General features: G+C 40.3%; 1 protein-coding gene across 3 annotated transcripts in view; it reads left to right on the top strand.

Moving 5' to 3' along the window:
• rhbdf1a (rhomboid 5 homolog 1a (Drosophila)) overlaps window positions 1-15,257 on the top strand; it is a 108,952-nt gene that overhangs the window by 53,646 nt on the left and 40,049 nt on the right. Inside the window, exon 2 of one of the 3 annotated variants that reach the window (XM_060943143.1) lies at window positions 14,735-14,826. The exons of 1 other annotated variant lie outside the window; for it this stretch is intronic. The gene's annotated coding sequence lies outside the window, so the exon portion shown is untranslated. Of the gene's footprint in view, window positions 1-13,324; window positions 13,464-14,734; window positions 14,827-15,257 lie in introns of all 3 variants that reach the window. One more of the 3 variants, XM_060943144.1, reaches the window with a different exon arrangement.

Genomic DNA, 15,257 nt, shown 5'->3' with positions numbered 1-15,257 from the left:
TTCCACCATTAAATAGACGTTCCTGAACCGGTTAGAACAAAAAAATTTCGTTCCCGGAACGGTTAATTACGTTCCCTGTCAGCTGTTTAACAAATGGCTATAAAATTATGTCTCTGTCTCATCCAGCTTAAGCCAAATGTAGGCTAATTCTATTACAACCTTCATTAAATAAGACAAGAAATAATTCAAAACAATTATTTCAAATGTTGGCGATTTGGATTCTCAGTATGTCTTCCCATCTACACAAACAGAAGAAGTGCCAAAAATGAAAGATAATTCGTTTAGTGTGTTACCAAAGGCTAGTCAGGCCCTATGCATTGATAGGCTAACAGAGGTTAACGTCATTTAATGTTCGCGAGCCTCTCATTAACGTGGACAAATATATTATTGTGTTTGAAATTGACGTTTTTGAATAACGATAGACTGCAATATTTACCTCTTATTTAAGACGTGGAGACGTGATAGTAGTCCACCCTCCCGCTCTCTCCATTCAGTCAGCGAACGTCACACAGGAATTGAACCCCAGCGGGTCATAGAAACTTGCGCAGGAGAAGAATGACTTTTTTTTTTTTTTTTTATTTGTAGGCTACGGAAACTTTGAGGAACGAATTAAAAACCGGTATTAACCGGTTACCATTATTTTTAATAAGCATTTCTGTTCCGGAACATAAAAAATAATAAAGTTTCTGGTTTCGTTTCTGTTCCATGTGAAATAGAAAAAGTTCCCGGTTTTCATTCCTTGAACCGGTTCAAGGCCCTGGTTGACATTTACATGGAATTGCCCATAACTCCTTTTAAAGAGGTGTTGCTGTGTTCTTGCTGTGAGCAGCCATGTTGATTTTGATGTCACTTGCTGAGTGAACTTTGGGGTTGAGGAGAGTTCCTGTGTCGGAATTCCGAGTTAAGGGAGCATTTTCTTGGATTTTTGACTGCACAGATAAATAAATAAAAAAGCTTCATGTTTTCAGTTTGGGGGGAAAAGAATGAGATGTGAGCATATGTTTTTCTTACCTTGCTGGTAAAGACAGGCAGTGAACAGTCACAAAAAAAAAAAAACAGTATGCAAAGGATGTTAAATCTCAAGTATTTTGGTGAGACATGGCTGACCATCACAGCCTTGATTTAGACTTGGCAGATTGGTAAGCTAAACTTATTACCAAGAGTTTAATTCAGTTCAAAACATGAAAGCACTGTAACTTTATAAATTGATGCTATTTAATGGTAGTTAGAAGCACACTGTAGTGTCAGTAATGTGTTCATGTTTTGAACAAGAATATTTCATCACTGTGTGTAACATGTAATTTGTCTGCTTTTGCTCCCTGCGCCTTTACTGTGAGCGGCACTAATTTTAGTTTAATAACGTTGCAGTTTGGCTAACCTTTCTTTGCTTCTTTTTGGAGCGAGTTGATGATAATGTTGCTTTCCGAGTTCTGATTGAGGACTGTTACTTGCCAATGGCAAGTGATTTCTAGACATCATAAACCATGTTTGAGTTACTTAGCTTTTTTAGAAAAACTTTGTATTCATAAAAAGGAGGAAACTGTAATAGGGCTGGGTGATATCATGTTATTGATATTACATCACCGTAAATTGTGTCCTGTTGCACATTTTCAGAGATGGTGTGGGTATCATGATATCTTTTTATACATATTTAATGCAACACTACAAACTTTTAGAAGATTTGATAGTTTTCTACTGTCTGAAGCTTGAAAACTGTAAAATGCCAAAAAGTCAAACTTATTTTTGTACACTAAAGAAAAAGATCATTATTAGACCTTTTTAGTTTCAAATTTTTAAGTGCAGCACAACAGTTTTGCTGGTATATAGGTTTGGAAACCTATATATCAGGATACGTATCACTTGTCGAAATATTTTGAAATATCATGATATTTTTGTCAAATCACTTGGTCCGAAATTCAGTGCTAACAATTTTAATTTTGGCTGTAGAGTAGAGATTTTTTTTTTGATATTTTATTTAATTTTGGCCAAATGATTGCTTTGGTATCAAAAATTGCAGCGCTAAAACTTGGTATTAAGTCAAAATTTCGATGTGAAAACCCTAAATCTGGGGTCTGTGTTCCTATTTTAAATGTCAGTTCTTAATGTAGTAATTACAGCTTTCCTGTGCCACAGTTATCATTGGGAATTCCTGGTCTCCCCCCCCCCCCCCCCCCCATTTGTTTGTTTGTTTGTTTGTTTGTTTGTTTGTTTGTTTTTAAACCAGAGGCCAAAAAATGGAATGCGCACCCATGGTGTCTGTGTTCAGCATTGAATTTATTTGTGATGTCGCACTCCATAGTGGCAGTTAATAGCTTTATTGCAGTTGTTCATAAGTTTTTGTTTTGTTACTTGGCCTACAAGGCTTAAAGTGCACCTGGCAGCAAAATTATGTTCTAAAATAGGTTTCTGTCATAAAACTATAAACACCACTCATCACTTTCATGATAGAACTAACCACCAACAGAACGAAACTCTTTGTGCACAGCTGCATCAATCTGGCCAAGCACCAAGCCGCTGTCAGTGGCCGCCATATTTGCCGTGACGTCACATGCAGAACGACTGCTCGGCCTTCTATGCAGCTATGGCCAACAAAACAGAGCGATTTTTTTCTGATCAGTCTTCAGAAACTGAGGCCCTTTTTGAGGTTGACGCTGGATATGTCGGATTACATGAAGACGAAGCAGTGGGTGGCATTTTGCCTTATCGTTTTGAGCCGTATCTGGACGATTTGCCTGCAGAAGGCGAGATTTCCGACTTGGACACAGACGACGACAACAGGACCAATGCAGAGGATGTCGTGATCCCAGCTGACATCGGGAGGCTCCAAAGCACTGAATGGTAATATAATAATAATAATAATAATAATAATAATAATAGATCTAGTCCTCGGGGGGAGCATGAAGGATGAGGGAGGAAAGCGCGGGGGGGGGGAGAAGGCGATTAGGCAGGGAATGACCCCTTGCCCGGTCTATGCCACCACCACACACGCGCGCGCGCACACACACACACACAGGGTCTTGATGTGGACTGGTGCATAAATCCAGGCCTCTCCCCTATTACTGTAACTAAGCATCTACCATAAAAACTTACCTAGGATGTAGATGTGCTGTGTCGTACAGAGTTTGTGATTGAACATTTATTATAATAATAATAAATTTGTAACACAAGTAGCAAGTCAGTATTATTCTGCAACAATTTCCTGGTTGCCATTGACGGTGGGATTGGTGAGGTACATATCCCAGCTGCTGCCTGAGCGGGATTAGTTTACCTTACACATCCTGCCATCAATGGCAACGTGATAATGATTAGGTCATTTCACTTGTTTGTGTTAATCACTTCCTGTTAAACAGAGTTAGTATGTTGAATTCTCAAGAGACAATACTGTGAAATATCCATGCAAGTAGTAAGATTGTCCATATCTTATACGACAATATCCTATTTGTATGCATTGGATTGGTTTTCATTGATATAATTCCCAAAAATCGCCTTAGGTTTGCATACAAACCCTTCGATTCACGTCAAATTTGAAGATTTGAAGATTCAGTAATTTGTGAACTATTGTGTTATGAATATTCATAATACGAAATGTTATTTTTCATTGAAAAATAGGCCGTATCTTAGGTGGTAAATGATAACAGGATAAAATACTTCTATCATATAAAATTGACAATCATTGACTATTACCGCACTGATTTCCTTTTAAAAATATTTGCTCTCTTGAAAGTTCATGGTCTTTTAGATTTGGGCCGTTTTCTCACATTTTTTATTTGATAAGAATAAAAACTTCTATGAACTGATGAAATTCAATTGCATGTTAGGCCTATAAGGTCCAGCCAACACGGTATTGCAGCGAAACTGTGGCAGAACTTTGAATCATGAACAAATTCACCTATTGCTATTATTTAGTAGTAGATATCTCATTACAAGATGGAGATCTACACCGAAAAATCATTAATCAACAGCTAATCAAACAAGTGTCACAAGTCTGTCAGAGGCCCACCTGTCAGTGGGAGTCCACATGTCCCGTGTCTGGTGCACTTGTTTTGCCCACTCTTCGCGTCTGATGTATACCTTTCCCAAGGATCCCAGACTATACCCGGCTTCCCTGGTGTTGGAGCAAAACCCAGCTACACAACAAGCAGGCATATTCACCAAAATCCACAAGTCAGATGCAAAAATATTCACTTGCAAAAGCACTGGTGAACAACGAGAAGCTGAGAAAGTGTCTGTTGGCAGTTCTGCATGTGACGTCATATCCGCCTTCTTCCTCGGCCGTGGGTTGGCTCGCCGTGATATCGATTTATCTGCGTGGCGGGCCATTCAAAACGATGTTTCTTACTATTCTGTCGCGCGATGTATGAAGTAAATCTGTCATTTTATTCAACTCAATATGGCAGAAATTAACATGTTTTTTGGTGTCAGGTGCACTTTAAATGTTAGATTTTTATTCTGGCAGTTGTATACAGTATTGTGGTCCAAAATCCACTGGTATTGTGGAGTTTGCCCAGCAGGAGGCTCACACCCCTCCTGTTTCCCATCGCCTGCTCACCAGCAGCTGAACACAGAGTCACGATACTCTATACACAGAAACCCAGCATTGTCCTGAAAAATTTTATATAACAGACATGTGGTGATAATTTATGTTTGTCCTGATTGAAAATGTCCAATAAGCCAATTTCCATTCTGCGTGTGGAATGGAATGCCAGAGTTCTGTGAGAAAGGGTTAAATGTTAAACAGTAGTCAGACAGTTAATCACTGCAGAACAGTGTGTTCATTTTGTGTGGTTTCCCCCCCACCCCACTTGGAAGGTCTAAACAGATGTAATCCAAGAGCAAGCAATAGTTTAAAAAGTGCAAATACAGGAAGCTAATCACATCCAGCATGTTACAGAGAACTTTTGGAGCTTGAATGTTTCCAAGGCCACAGATTAAGCCAGGTTTTTAAATTATAATTATGGAATCCTGGTTCTCAGTAAGCAGCACAATTCTGAGCAAGTCGAGCTCTGCGTTTGTTTTGCTTTTAGTTTATGATATGCTTTTTGTTTTATTTCAGTTCTAGCCTTGAGTAGCTTGTAGTAGTATACCTTGTTGTGTTTTTCTTGTGTCCTGGTGAAGTTTTATCATGGGCCTTTATCATTTAAGGCCTCATTTCTCATGTTCCGAACTTGGGTGGTTCTTCTCCAAATCATAACATTAGATGCATTCCTTTGCATAGAATGCCTTTGTAAGCTGTAGCATTATAGTTTCCCCTTCACTGGACCCAAAAGGCTCAAACCTGTTCCAGCATCGCAATACCCCGTGCACAAAGCAAGCTCCATGAAGACACGTGTTAAGGTTGGAGTGGAAGAACTTCAGTGTCCTGCACAGAGGCCTGAACTCAACCCTACTGAACACCTTTGGGATGAACTGGAACACTAACTGCACCCCAGACCTCCTCACCCAACATCAGTGTCTCAGCTCACTAATGTTCTTGTAGCTGAATTAACAAATCCCCACAGCCATGATATAAAATCTAGTGGAAAGCCTTCCCAGAAGAGTGGAGCTGCTTATAACATGAAAGAGGGAATAAACCTGGAATGGGATGTTCAACAAACACACACAGGTGGGAGGTTCAGGTGTCCACAAAGGTTTTTTTTTTTTTTTTTTTTTTTTGGGCAGGCGTTATGAATAGAAATCAGGACGCGCGCGCACACAAGGCTGTTCAGGCATATCCTCCTCTAAGCCCTGAGTGCAGTGCCCAAGACATTTGAGTATATTATTCTACAACATACTTTTGAGTATTATTTCAGGTCTAAGGGAGAATAATTTATGATTTCTCAAGCTGCTATCATACCCCAGTTGCAGTCTGCTTTATCCAGCTGCCTTGCTTTATAAGACACCAACTGCTGGCCTACCAATGGGCAGCTGCAGTGTTTGTACTATTATAAAAACATGCAGCTAGATTTCCAAAGTTCAGTCGATGGGCGTGTGATGCTATTGTTCAAACGGTCCTGTCTACATCTTAATAGATAACAGTAATTTTGATGAGAGAAAGTGGTGCTGTGATGCATAGATGTACAACCCCGATTCCAAAAAAGTTGGGACAAAGTACAAATTGTAAATAAAAAGGCAATGATGTGGAAGTTTCAAAATTCCATATTTTATTGTTTACCACTGTGAGACATACCCTTTTCTCTTTACAATAGTCTGTAAACGTCTGGGGACTGAGGAGACAAGTTGCTCAAGTTTAGGGATAGGAATGTTAACCCATTCTTGTTTAAATGTAGGATTCTAGTTGCTCAACTTTCTTAGGTCTTTTTTTTTTGTCGTATCTTCCGTTTTATGATGCGCCAAATGTTTTCTATGGGTGAAAGATCTGGACTGCAGGCTGGCCAGTTCAGTACCCGGACCCTTCTTCTACGCAGCCATGATGCTGTAATTGATGCAGTATGTGGTTTGGCATTGTCATGTTGGAAAATGCAAGGTCTTCCCTGAAAGAGACGTCGTCTGGATGGGAGCATATGTTGCTCTAGAACCTGGATATACCTTTCAGCATTGATGGTGTCTTTCCAGATGTGTAAGCTGCCCATGCCACACGCACTAATGCAACCCCATACCATCAGAGATGCAGGCTTCTGAACTGAGCGCTGATAACAACTTGGGTCGTCCTTCTCCTCTTTAGTCCGAATGACACGGCGTCCCTGATTTCCATAAAGAACTTCAAATTTTGATTCGTCTGACCACAGAACAGTTTTCCACTTTGCCACAGTCCATTTTAAATGAGCCTTGGCCCAGAGAAGACGTCTGCGCTTCTGGATCATGTTTAGATACGGCTTCTTCTTTGAACTATAGAGTTTTAGCTGGCAACGGCAGATGGCACGGTGAATTGTGTTCACAGATAATGTTCTCTGGAAATATTCCTGAGCCCATTTTGTGATTTCCAATACAGAAGCATGCCTGTATGTGATGCAGTGCCGTCTAAGGGCCCGAAGATCACGGGCACCCAGTATGGTTTTCCGGCCTTGACCCTTACGCACAGAGATTCTTCCAGGTTCTCTGAATCTTTTGATATTATGCACTGTAGATGATGATATGTTCAAACTCTTTGCAATTTTACACTGTTAAACTCCTTTCTGATATTGCTCCACTATTTGTCGGTGCAGAATTAGGGGTATTGGTGATCCTCTTCCCATCTTTACTTCTGAGAGCCGCTGCCACTCCAAGATGCTCTTTTTATACCCAGTCATGTTAATGACCTATTGCCAATTGACCTAATGAGTTGCAATTTGGTCCTCCAGCTGTTCCTTTTTTGTACCTTTAACTTTTCCAGCCTCTTATTGCCCCTGTCCCAACTTTTTTGAGATGTGTTGCTGTCATGAAATTTCAAAATGTCTCACTTTCGACATTTGATATGTTGTCTATGTTCTATTGTGAATACAATATCAGTTTTTGAGATTTGTAAATTATTGCATTCCTTTTTTTTTTTTTTTTTACAATTTGTACTTTGTCCCAACTTTTTTGGAATCGGGGTTGTATGCTTTTTAAAAAAAGCGAGAGAGAGAGAGAGAGAGAGAGAGAGAAATAAACTCTGGGCAGACACCAAGAAGTCACATTGCTGAGACTAAACCCAAGGACAAGGCTAAAAATTCCAGCTCCAGGTGAGCAGAACATTAACTGTTAAGTGGCTGAGAGAAGTCCCTGCTGCAAGAGTGGAATCAAATTGCGCAGCTATGGAGGACAACATCAGGCCTCGATCCCAGCAGATCTCTGGCTAAAATCTCACCTCAGCCATCTGTGCATCACAGCAAACCTTCTGGTTTGATTTAAGGGGGAATGTAATTAGAAGAGTGCTGGAGAAGGGTTCATGAACAAACAGTGCTTCTGGTCTGTTTCCAGTCACATAACAGGAAAGAACAAAAGATATTTGCATCTTTTTCCATTAGTCTGTTGCAGGGTGTGAGCATGTCTCCTGGCTTTTACATCAACCAGACTCGGTCTCTTTCCAACTCCATGATAGCAGCCACTGCATCTGAGTAAGAGCTGGCATTAGGGTTGGAAAAACACCCTGGCAAATACTAGGAGCAAGGGGTTTTCCTTGAACACAACAATAAATGGAAACCATAACACACTTTTTTTTTTTTTTTCAGGAATATATTCCCAAGTGACACTATCTTTTATATTTATATTCTATCTGAGAGAGATGAACGAATACAGCATATGAGCTAAAATTTGAGGTTGGCTCTTATAATTTAAAAGGATTAGTCTGCATTCCTGTCCACCAGACATGGTAGATACTCCTGGCTATATTGAGCTCTACTTTCTGTACTTCTGACCTTTTTTGATTCTGTCATCTTCCACATTAACTTTTAAGCATCTGTGATGGCTCCTGAAAGTGCTGAATATTCTTCTTCTTCCGGCTGCTTCCTTCCCCAGTCTATCTGGTACTAAGTATGCACTGGCTTGTATAACCCCAGCGGCTGGGTATTTTTACTAATCTGCATGTCTCTGGACTGGGGGGGACCGGAGCACCCGGAGGAAACCCACGCAGACATGGGAAGAACATGCAAATTCCACTCGAACCCGTAACCTTCTTGCTGTGAGGAGACAGTGCTAACCACTACACCACCATGCCGCCCTTGTTTAACCCCTTCGGACATGAGGAAAAATGCTATGGAACTTCATGTATGCAATTGTACACATTATGCCCGAAGGGGTTAATAAAGTAGGAATATATTTGGTGTAGAGAATTTAAATTTAATCGTCCGTTCCCTGCAGCTTCACGAAGAGAAAAAAAAAATCCAGATTACAAATCCACCCATTTCAGTTTTGTAGTGAAAGTTTTTATATTTTGTTCAGAATATTATAGAGCACTCTGTAAATATAGTAATTATTATTAATTTGCTGTTTGTTTGATGTCAAGGTGCAAGTTAGTTGTGCTATAAAGAGCAGGGCTACAGTTTCCAAGCAAGAGGTCATGACCAATTATGCCACGTTTTTGACTAATCACACCACACATTTGAAATGCAGGCATTTTTGTTTACTATAAATCCTCATCTCATTCATTCATCTCATCTCATTATCTCTAGGCGCTTTATCCTGTTCTACAGGGTCGCAGGCAAGCTGGAGCCTATCCCAGCTGACTACGGACGAAAGGCGGGGTACACCCTGGACAAGTCGCCAGGTCATCACAGGGCTGACACATAGACACAGACAACCATTCACACTCACATTCACACCTACGGTCAATTTAGAGTCACCAGTTAACCTAACCTGCATGTCTTTGGACTGTGGGGGAAACCGGAGCACCCGGAGGAAACCCACGCGGACACGGGGAGAACCTGCAAACTCCGCACAGAAAGGCCCTCGCCGGCCCCGGGGCTCGAACCCAGGACCTTCTTGCTGTGAGGCGACAGTGCTAACGGCTACACCACCGTGCCGCCACTATAAATCCTAGGTATCAAAAATGGGCAAAAAAATATCAGGATAGACCTTTGCGTGTGAAGCAGTGTTCTGGTAACTTTTTGAGAGCAGATCATTTAAATTTAAAGTTAAGTTAGTGTTTTACCAGAACATTTGAACTCTCAAGCCTGTGTAATCGGTGTGCTGGTGGCCATGTAGTGTACTTGTACGTCTTTCTTAATGGAAATGGTTTATGCCAAGGTTTATTCTACACTTTATAACATCCATCCATCCATTATCTGTAGCCGCTTATCCTGTTCTACAGGGTTGCAGGCAAGCTGGAGCCTATCCCAGCTGACTATGGGCGAGAGGCAGGGTACACTCTGGACAAGTCGCCAGGTCATCACAGGGCTGACACACAACCATTCACAGTCCTACCTACAGTCAATTTAGAGCCACAATTAGCCTAACCTGCATGTCTTTGGACTGTGGGGGGGAAACTGGAGCACCTGGAGGAAACCCACGCAGACATGGGGAGAACATGCAAACTCCGCACAGAAAGGCCCTCGCTGGCCGCTGGGCTCGAACCCGGACCTTCTTGCTGTGAGGCAACAGTACAAACCACTACACCACCATGCTGCCCCACTTTATAACTATAGACCCCTTCGCATGTTTGTAAACAAACCGACCGTTGCCAGGATGCGCACGCAGCCTGGACCCAGAAACAATGGCGCTGCCCATAGACCGGCATTATGAGCTGTCAGATTATGCAAAACAATTGTTACAAGATCGAGAATGCTACATAAATAAGTTAACGCCTACCGGATCCGTATTTAATTAAAGAGTGGACGGACGATGTTAGTAAGTTCCCTGGTATACAATGGCCAGATATATACTCGTACCTTATTGACAAGACTTCAGTGTACACCCACGAAAAACTTCGTGCCTACAAGTCTTTAGATGCATATGATTATGTGCGGGCATGTACAACTTGATTAACAATGGGACATTCATATTAATTTTGTTTTAATCAAATTATGCCAGTGATGTGATGGCAATGTGGCTTTAGCTACAACAGCAAATACCAACACTAAACAGCAATTTGCAGGAGGTAATGGCATGAAAGGAATGATAGTGTAAAGAGTGCAGCTAAGAGAAATCAGAGCTGCGTAAAAAGCGAGAGGCAGAGAGCAGAAATGAAACTGAACGGGGCGGGAGCTAGGTTAGAGCAGTCAACGCAAGTTGGCATTTAGAGTGAGGGCACACAATTTTACCTTTCCATCCTTGCTTTAAAATTGTGATTTTCGGCATACACAAATAATGATGGCACAAAATCTGGACTGCTTGAGTCAAGCGAGACCTCTCCTACAAACAAAATTGCATGCAAAGCTAAGTTAACATGCTAACAATATTCATTACATTGTGTAAATATGACCCAGCTAATCAGACAAACGTTACCAAAGTATTTTGCTACATCAGTAAACGAAGACTAGAAAGAATAAAAAAGATTTAATAAATAGCCTGATCTTACCTGTGATGAAGTGGGCACTGCAAACCCGTGCATTTTTGATGGTGCTTTCATCCCAGTCTACACGTTTGATGGCTTGTAGCCATAGACGTCGGTGTTTTTTTTTTTTTTTTTTTTTTTTTAAATGGGTGAGATCCTGCTGGAATTCTGTACATTTTAACCCCATCACTGCTACGATTCTGACACCCGACAACACAACAACTAGGCATTTCTGAGTCTTTTTTGGGTCCAGGCTGCGCGCGCAATTTCCGCTTTCGTATGAATGACGTTTACTGCGAAGGGGTCTATAACATTAAATATAAAACTCCTCATGTATAGCTTTGGAAAACATCCTTCAGCCCACCCACTTGCTACTATGGTGGGTGTCGTGTACCCCCCCCCCCCCCCCAACACTTTAAGCTTGTGACCCATTTTGTGTGCACCCTCTATTACCAGCATGGCTTTGTGGGACTTGAGGTTTCATGATGCCTATGACTTGTGACCTCTTTCATATTCATAGTGTGAAAAGAGCCCTAGTTTGGGTTAAAAACCTTGGTTTGTTCAGTATAACCTAAACCAGATGTGGTTTACTCTCAGAGATGACAGCTTATATAGATGATCTTGTATAGTTGTCTCTGTTCTGACTTCAAACTCTGACCAAGTGCATACCGGCTTGATTTTGTTACTTTTTGCTGTGCTTTTCCCAAAGTTACCTACTACTTTGTGGAGCATTTACTACCTGTTTTCTTGCTAATTAGCCTCCTCACTCTGTCTGAATCAAACTTTAGTTTTTTTTTTTTTTTTCTCAAATGTTTTTGCTTTACCACAGGAGGTATGATTTTGGAATTATAGAAATGTAGACAATAACTACAAGGATTTGGGTCTACCAGTGTCAGGTATGAACTGTTAAAGGACAGGAAAGGAAGCTAAAATATGCAGCAAAAAAACACCGCACTAGCAGTTTCCTGTTTGTGTATATTTAATAACTTGGTTTAGCCTCTGCTTGTAGCAATGGGAGTATACTAGTGGTTAAGGTGCACTAATTTTGGCCGCCCACAAGCAGGGAGAGAAAAGCACAGCAAGATGGAGTTTTAATTGCATTCAAGCTGTTTTGGTTTTGTCTGCTGACAGCAGCTCCCACTGAGCCAGTGCTGATGAGGCATTCGAATTCAAATACAGACGTCTGGGAGAACTGTTCTAAAATTGTAACAATGGCGCCCAGCTCTGGGTGGGTTGGATTCTGTGGCGATGTGATTTTACAGTGCCATCTTCTGGTGAAGACCATGCTTCAGCTCTCAAAGTAGACTATCAAGAGGAATCAGGAGAGACTTGTATAAATATGGATGGTTTAGAGCGTAATGTGGAACATGGTGGCTGTGTTAACCTTCAGTTAAAACAAAATGCTGGCTTATTATTAACAATTTTTTTAATAAATATATTTTCATTATTTACATTAAAATTTGTTGCAAAACAATTACAACTATTAAATACTTAAAAAAAATTTCTGCAGTTTAAAAGATGAAATTAAACCCAAAATTTAATCCAAACATATAACAATATTTTCAATCAATATTTCAGAAAAGCCAATTATGATGATCTCCCACAATACTGATATATTGTCATATCCCCCAGTGATGGTGCAAATGTAGGGTATTGCTGTCTTTCTGACAAACCTAAATTTAACTCCTTTTGCACTCATTCTCAAAACAGAAAAGTTGCCTTTCTGTCCATATGAAAAGCAGCAGTCTTCATAACTAACCTGTCAGCTCGATATGGTTAAGATAATACAGATGAGATGCACTTTACTGTCGATTATTTGCATGCAAATAGGAACTACGTATGAGCTCACTTCTGTAACACGGGCTTAGAGCGAACACCTTGAGTAATGCATTATTAATATGTTCTTTTGCTTCAGCTTCAACCCTGACTGACTGTATGGCAACTGGAAGCAAAAATAACCCATAAAAACCAGACAAGTTAAATGTCAGGAAAACCATCTACAGAGATGAGTCAAGTCAAGTTTATTTGTACAGTGCTTTTAACAATAAACATTGTCGCAAAGCAGCTTTACAGAATTTGAATGACTTAAAACATGAGCTAATTTTGTCCCTAATCTATCCCCGATGAGCACACCTGTGGCAATGGTGGCAAGGAAAAACTCCCTCAGACGACATGAGGAAGAAACCAGACTCAAAAGGGAGCCCATCCTCATTTGGCAACAACAGACATGACTATAACCTTAACAGTTTTAACATGAAGTCAGTTTCGTTGATGTTATATACTCTTCATTGGAAACTTGAGTGCAAAACTGTTCATGACAACTTCGGTCCTAAAGTTAGCAAGTCAACTGTAGTCCTCAGCCATAAAAGCATTACTGTAAGTGTCCAGAGCATCTTCCAAGTGTGACTGTCAACTTTCCATGTGGGGCCATCTCTACAGGAGTGATGTGATGAGACTCCAACCAGACACAGGGCATCAGGATGGATCAGGCAGGTCCGAGGAGCAGAAGAGGTCAGCATCTCGATCTCAGGATTGACATGTAACTCAGAGGGACAGATGGGGGACACAGGTTGTTTAGGTATGCCCAATGTCACCTGAATAAGCAGGAACAGTATATATTTTGCGCTGAGTATAAGCAGGGACTCCGGCAAAACTAACTATGACAGCATAACTAAATGAGATGAGCCACAGGATGAATCCTAAATGGCTTCCTGTCAGCTACATAATGTACTACATAGGTTGTAGACGCCACTATGTTTCCATCTAGTGCTAGTAGACGTCAGGATCCATTTTACTTCAGCTTACATTCTGGTAGGGCAGAGTGTCTTTTATGTAAATAGAAACTGCCTGAAATAAGGTTTGCGTCACTGCTGGTCATTAGTGGTTAATTATGAGCTGCTTGTTGTAATCTCACAGGTGATTTAGCTCCGATTGCTTCAGCTGAAATGGGTGTTTAATGTAAACCCTTGTTGCTGTTCTTTTGGGTGAATTACATAGTAATATTATGGTTTTCTGCTCAGCAAAACATCTGAATCTGCTTTTTTTTTTTTTTGCAGAATGTCTGCAGAATGAGAATATGAAGTATGTATTCTCAGTGTGTAGTCTAATAGAAATCAAGAGATGTCCAAAGATCATTGAACCATACCTGGAATTATGACCGAGAGCACAGGCAGCATCAACAAGGGCAAATCCATAAATGTAAATAAACATGACTCGAGTGAAGGTCATAACCATGAATACGGAAACTAGGAAGCTATGAAATAAGGTTCAGAAATGCACATGTACGCCAAATGAGACTTTGCAATGAAACGGTAAAACATGAGGGATTAAATACAGACTGAAAATAACTGAAAAGAGATGGGTCATGACAACATGAAGGCAGAGACAGGATCAGGAAGTGAAAACAGTGTCCCAATTGGAGCACGAGCTGTATGGTTAGTTTGGACAAAAGCACGGTGTGCTGAAGGAATTTAAAAAAAAAAAAAAAACAGTATATGCAGTTTTGTGGTGGTTTTAGGTGGCAAAATATTACAGCCCATATTAGAGCTATACTCTGTTATACATGTACTCTTCTTTTAACAGGTCTCCTCTATGATAAAATTCTCATTATTAAAAAAAAAAAAGAGAGAGAAATTAAGTGTTTCTCCAGGTTAAAAACAAAAAACGAGAAAGAAAGAGCAGTAAATGGAAATGAACCAAGTCAATATTTTGGTCTGCTAACCGTTTGTTTGTTTGTTTGTTTGTTTGTTTGTTTGTTTGTTTGTTTGTTTGTTTGTTTGTTTGTTTGTTTGTTTGTTTGTTTGTTTGTTTGTTTGTTTGTTTGTAACAATAAAAAAATAAAATTCTCAGGAACATTTTGTGCAGCATCGTGGAGAATCTGCCACAGTTCTTCTGAAGACTGTCACACTTCTAGTCTGTTTTGTTTTTTTTTTTGTTTTAAGGTAATATTTCAAACTATATATTAAACATGAAAATGTTCCTGTACTGACTCAATAATGCAGAAGTCATAAAATTTTAACATCTAAACCAAAATTTTTACTTTAAAAAAGGGTGCCTAACACTTTTTTGTGCAGCACTGTATGCGGACACGATTATTTATTTGGCAGCAACTAACCATAAATAAGGCTGCCATCGTCATGGAATAGTTCCATTGGTTTTGGAGAAACACGCATGTGCAGTCACTAGAGCAACCTGGAATTATATAAATATTGTATTTATTTATTACAATCTGTGTTACTGGGACTATAGACTACACATTATTTACCATCTCATCTCATTATCTCTAGCCGCTTTATCCTGTTCTACAGGGTCGCAGGCAAGCTGGAGCCTATCCCAGCTGACTACGGGCGAAAGGCGGGGTACACCCTGGACA

The sequence above is a fragment of the Neoarius graeffei genome, chromosome 16 (genome assembly GCF_027579695.1).
Source record: "Neoarius graeffei isolate fNeoGra1 chromosome 16, fNeoGra1.pri, whole genome shotgun sequence".
NCBI classification, from domain to species: domain Eukaryota; kingdom Metazoa; phylum Chordata; class Actinopteri; order Siluriformes; family Ariidae; genus Neoarius; species Neoarius graeffei.
The sequence above is the reverse complement of the archived record's forward strand: the minus strand, read 5'-3'. Positions and strand labels throughout refer to the sequence as shown.